General features: G+C 48.3%; 1 protein-coding gene across 1 annotated transcript in view; it reads right to left on the bottom strand.

Moving 5' to 3' along the window:
- CRB2 (crumbs cell polarity complex component 2) overlaps window positions 1-6000 on the bottom strand; it is a 66518-nt gene that overhangs the window by 18587 nt on the left and 41931 nt on the right. The gene's annotated exons all lie outside the window — the stretch shown is intronic.

Genomic DNA, 6000 nt, shown 5'->3' on the forward strand with positions numbered 1-6000 from the left:
CACCCGTTGCTCTTCTGGGTTTATGACATGTGTGTGCAACAATCAGCCTCATGCGTGTGGCCATGCCAGAAACTGGAAGAACTGTGGTCTTCCATTTTCCAGTGTGAGCATGAGTGCCGTTTTAAGAAGAGACTGGACCTCCACCTATCTGAAATGGTACAAGATCTCCCGCTTGAGCGGTGGATTAGAAGACCTTCAAGGTCCCTTCCAGCTCTACTCCTTATTGATTGATTGATTGAAGTTCTTCTCTTAAGCACCATTCAGGCAAATTTCCGCTCAGGTGGAGACTGGATTTCCTTTAGTCCTGGGAGGCTACAGACATTGCAGGCTAAATAGAGGTGTGTGTGTGGGGGTATCCATAAGTATTTGTGGACTGTTAAGAGTCAGTAGCCCTGATTAAGCAGCTTCTGGCCCCTTCCAGCTCCTCAGGAACATTCCCACTAATCCCCAAGAATGCCGGCCAGATAAAGGAAGTTCTGGATTATTTCCCTTAAGAGCCTTATCCTTGTCCACAGGAAGGAATTGGAACCCAACCAAACAGAATTTGCAAAACTTCTTCTCACCCTACGTTGAGGTAGGTTGCAGCCAATTAAAGCTGGATAAGGCCAATCTTTGGTCAACGAGGTGGCGCAGTGGTTAGAGCCGAGGTGGCGCAGTGGTTAGGGTGCAGTACTGCAAGCCACTTCAGCTGACTGTAATCTGAAGTTCAGCGGTTCAAATCTCACCGGCTCAAGGTTGACTCAGCCTTCCATCCTTCCGAGGTGGGTGAACGGAGGACTCAGACTGTGGGGGCAATATGCTGACTCTGTAAACCACTTAGAGAGGGCTGAAAGCCCTATGAAGCGGTATATAAGTCTAACTGCTATTGCTAACCTCACCAACTTTTAAGATGCGGTGGACTTCGACTCCCAGAGTTCTCCAGCCAGCATGCTGAGCTCCAGTCATCTTCTCGAACATGTTGGGGTCGAGAAATGGCAGGATATTGCATGAATTAATCCATGCCAATGCAAAGCAGGAACAGCTAGGGCAGGGGTCGGCAACTTGTGGCTCTGGAGCCGCATGTGGCTCTTTCATCCCTCTGCTGCGGCTCCCTGTCACCGGTTGGCTCCACAATTTGATAGGGCTTTTGTTTAGGACAGGCTGTTTAGAGGAAAAAGGACGACATGCTAGGAGGAGACTCTATGGTGGGAGAACTGGACTTCTGATCAACAAAGGAAAAAGGACGCCGCGCTAGGAGGAGACTCTATGGTGGGGCAACCGGACTTCCAGTCAGCAGAGGAAAAAAGACACTGTGCTACGAGGAGACTCTATGGTGGGGAAACCAGACTTCCAGTCAGCAGAGGAAAAAGGACACCACGCTAGGAGAAGACTCTATGGTGGGGAAACCGGACTTCCGGTCAGCAGAGAAAAAAGGATGTCGTGCTAGGAGGAGACTCTATGGTGAGGGAACCTGACTTCTGGTCAGCAGAAGAAAAAGGACACTATGCTAGGAAGAGGCTCTATGGTGGGGAAACTGGATTTCTGGTCAGCTCCAGAATTGAACGGGGGGCATCTGGTTAGGACCTTTGTGGCTCTTTGAGAATTTAAGGTTGCCAACCCCTAAGCTAGGGAAAGTCCTGCCTCCCCCCTAGTTCCTTGAGTCCTGAAATCTTAGTCCCGAGTGAGTTTTGGGATCCAGAGTGCAACGGCATGAGTGAATGGGGCTGCTGGGGGTTCGCAGGGGGTTGGGAGAACCTCAAGATTCTGTGCAGTTTGGAGAACCCCCAAATCCCACTCCTGGCTGGCCCCGCCCACCCTGCCCTTCCCAGGAGTACTCATGCAGCCCGTTTTGGATTCAGGTAAATGCCGAGCACACACAGAGCCCAGGGAGGCCGTTTTCGCCCTCCCAGAAGCTAAAAGAAAGACTCCGGAGCCTGAGGATGGCAAAAACACCCCCCACCATAGTGCAGGAGGCCAACTAGGCCATGCCCAATATGGCCACGCCCACCCAGCTGCCAGGCAGAAAACTCCTTGCTAAAATTTTTGAAGCCCACCCCTGGATCAGAGGAAGCATAGACCGCCCCCTCCCAGCTGCATAATGGGTGGAGAAAGACACTCCCTAACTTCTCAAAGCTGTAAAAAGGACGTTGAGAGCTTCATCATCCTTGCAAGATTCTGAAATGCAGCTTTGCAATAGAGTAGAATTAGCTCGCCTCGTTGTGTTAGTATTTTTTTTCCTGGCCCGGCCGACAATTGGAAGAGGCCAACTAGAAGCCTCTTTTCCCTGTTCCCATCGGACCTCCGTTCAGAAGAGAAAATAACTTTCCTTTTTCACATAAACCCTCATTCCCAAAATAAGGTTCTCCTAAGCTGACACAGCTTAAATCGGGGTGGGGAGCGGTATTATCTCCGAAGCTTCTACCCGATGTCAAATTAATCCCCACGGCCCTCTCAGGCTCCCTTGTTAGTGGCCAATTAAGAATGGAGCTTTCCCTCTGGGAAGCCATGTTTTGATTTCTTCTTTGTTTGTTTTGCCACGGTGGAGGAGATCTGTTGCTGTGATGGCTGGCACCCAGCCTGCCCTGATCACGTCTCTTCACAACTGGGCTACACAAGGAAGCCAACTCACGCCTTGGAAGAGTAGCTAAGAGGGGATAAAGGATCAGTAGTCATTCCTCCTTCCACTGTGGCCTCCCATGGCAGATTTTGAGCCGTGGATGTCTGTTGAGAAGGAGCCTTTTACCGAATGCCACAAGCCAGCATTAAGCCATGAAGCCACAGAGAGGAGAAAACCCTCCATTAGGGCAGGTGTAATATTGCTCAGAAGGGACGTTCAGTGCAGTGGTGGGTTTCAAAAATTTTTGGAATCTACTCTGTGGGTGTGGCCTCCTTTGTGGGAGTGGCTTGCTGGGCCATGTGACCTGGTGGGAGTGGCTTGCCGGCCATGTGTTCTCTCTCTCTCTCTCTCTCTCTCTCTCTCTCTCTCTCTCTCTCTCTCTCTCTCTCTCTCTCTCTCTCTCTCTCTCTCTCTCCTTCCTTTTGTCTCTCTGTCCCTTTTTTCTTTTTTTCTTTCATCTCTCTCTCACTCTTTTTCTTTCTTTTTTCTTTCTTTCTTTCTTTCTTTCTTTCTTTCTTTCTTTCTTTCTTTCTTTCTTTCTCTTTCTCTCTCTCTGTGTCAGTTTGTGTGTGTGTGTGTGTGTGTGTGTCTGTGTGTGTGTGTGTGTGTGTGTCAGTGGTGGGTTTCAAAAAATTTTGTAGGTGTGGCCTGCTTTGCGGGTCCACTGGTGGAACCTCTTCTAACTGGTTTGGTAAATTTGACGAACTGGTTATACCGAATAGGTGCGAACTGGTAGGAACCCCGCCTCTGGTTCAGTGGCTCAGTGGCTAAGATGCTGAGCTTGTCGATCGAAAGGTCGGCAGTTCGGCAGTTTGAATCCCTAGCGCCGCGTAACAGAGTGAGCTCCCGTGACTTGTCCCAGCTTCTGCCAACCTCACAGTTCGAAAGCACGTAAAAAATGCAAGTAGAAAAATAGGAACCACCTTTGGTGGGAAGGGAACAGCATGCCGTGCGCCTTCAGCATTGAGTCATGTCAGCCACATGACCACGGAAACGTCTTCGGATAGCGCTGGCTCTTTGGCTTTGAAATGGAGATGAGCACCGCCCCCTAGAGTCAGGAACGACTAGCACATAAGTGCAACCTTTACCTTAATATTGCTCCAGCTGTGCTCCTTAGCCAATTCAACAGGGCTGGCATTTCAGAACCTGCTCTCAGCATCAATCCCCCTCACATTTAACGCAACTTGCAAATATTTGTGCAAAGACACAAAACCCCAGCAACCACCATGGGTTACCTTTTTCCAAGAATGAGTTTGGGAACGTGTCAGATTTTGCAAGGGAGTGGACGGTTGCTTAAACCCGAGCCAGCCATGTGCTGCAACAGCTAAAAAAAAGCTGACACCATCCTTGGTTGTATAAACAGAAGCATGGAATCAAAAATCAGGTGAAGTGTTAGTACCGCTTTATAAAGCCTTTAGTAAAGCCACACCTGGAATCCTGCAACCGATTTTGGTCCCCAGGTTACACAAAGATGTTGAGACTTTGGAAAAAGTTCAGAGAAGAGCAACTAAGATGGTTAAAAGCCAGAAGATTAAAACGTAGGGAGAACGGTTGCAGGATTTGAGTAGGGCCAGTCTAGAGAAAAGAAGGACTGAGGGGGGGGGACTTTATAGCAGGATTCCAGTATTTGAGGGGCTGCCACAAGGAAAAGAAGGGGGTCAACTTATTCTCCAAAGCACCTGAAGGCAGAAAAAGAAACAATGGATGGAAACTCATGAAGGAGAAAAGCAACCTGGGATGAAGGAGACGTGGCACGACAAAACCGCGCTCGACTAAAGCGTGCCCGATTAAACCGCGTCGCTGACGTCATCAACAGGGCAACAACAGCGAGGGCGGAGAAAGAAGGGCGCTTTAAATAGCGCTTTGAAAGCAATCCGATTCAAGTTAAGGTAAGGGTTAGGTTTAGGGTTAGGTTTAGGGTTAGGTTTAGGGTTAGGTTAAGGGTTAGGTTTAGGGTTAGGTTTAGGATTAGGTTTAGGGGGGTTAGGTTTAGGTTTAGGTGTTAATTTTAGGTTTAGCGTTTACAGCGTGCTTTTTTCTCCGCGCTGTTGTCGCGCTGTGATGATGTCAGCTACGCGGTTTCATCGAGCGCCCTTTAGTTGAATATGGTTTTGTGGTGGAACCAAAGGAGAAACTTCCTAACAATGAGAACAATTAACCAGTGGAACAGCTTGCTACTAGATTCTAGTAGTAACTAGAAAGTGCTTCATCCCTGGAGGTTTTTAAGAAGAGACTGGGCAGCCACTTGTCTGAAATGGGATAGGGTCTCCTGCTTGACTAGTGGGCTGGACTAGACAACCTCCAAGGTCCCTTCCAGCTCTATTCTCTCCCGTTGAGCTATTGCTTTGCTTCAACAAAGAATCCAAAGAAGTCAATCCCCCTTTTACGGAAATAAGAATCTGCTGAAGGCATTTTCTGTCAGCAAGAATAAAATCGGCTGGAATGTGCCAGGAAATATTTTGCAATCCAGGTTTGTGGGAGGAAGGAGACTTGGGGGAGGGCAGGGGCAGGGAGTCCTTGGAAGAAAGGGAGTAAGGATGTCCTCTTTTCAAGAGAATACACCATAGATACACCATAGTTCAGCCTCTTTCTGCCGCTAGCTCCGGAATGCCCTTGGGTTTTCAAGGGGTGCTCCCCTTCCCGTGTAGGGGATACAGAAATTCCTGCAGCTAAAATGGAGTTTGTTACATAACAGATTAATGGAAGGGACCTTGGAGGTCCTCTAGACCAACCCCCTGCCCAAGCGGGTGACCCTACACAATTTCTGACAGGTGGCAGTCCAGTCTCTTCTTGAAAGGCTCCAGTGATGAAACTCCCACAACTTCTGAAGGCAACTTCTGTTCCATGGGTTGATTGTTCTCACTGTCAGGAAATTCCTCCTTATTTCTAGGGTGAATCTCTCCTTGATCTGTTTCCATCCACTGCTCCTTGTCTGGCCTTCGGGTGCTTTGGAAAATAGCTTCCCCCCCCCCGCTTCCTCTTTGTGACATTTGAGGAGTCAGTCCTCAAATCCACACCCTGCTTGAAGAAGCTGCGGAGGTCTATTTTATTTAACTTTTGGAAGTGGCCGCTATTTTGTTCTCCTAATGGGCGATGTTTCAATTTTACGCGTGGTGTTTGCTCTAGACTCTGTACTAACACTAGGATAAGTAATGGGGACCTGTCTCCAGGAGCGACCACCCAGAGCAGCAAAGCTTCATCAAGGAGGGAGGGAAGGAAGGAGAGAAGGAAGGAGAGAAGGAGAGAAGAAAGGAGGGAAGGAAGGAAGAAGAAGTAGGATTGTTGTAAAATAAGATGGGTTTATGGGATGGTAAGAAAGTAATTTCAATTATATTGTCAATTGTAGGGGAGAAAAATTGTTACAAATACATATTATTATTTGTATGTTATGAGATCATATAATT

Source organism: Thamnophis sirtalis, unplaced genomic scaffold (genome assembly GCF_051295495.1).
Source record: "Thamnophis sirtalis isolate CommonGarterSnake01/CBP01778 unplaced genomic scaffold, rThaSir2_p1.2 scaffold_2, whole genome shotgun sequence".
Classification (NCBI taxonomy): domain Eukaryota; kingdom Metazoa; phylum Chordata; class Lepidosauria; order Squamata; family Natricidae; genus Thamnophis; species Thamnophis sirtalis.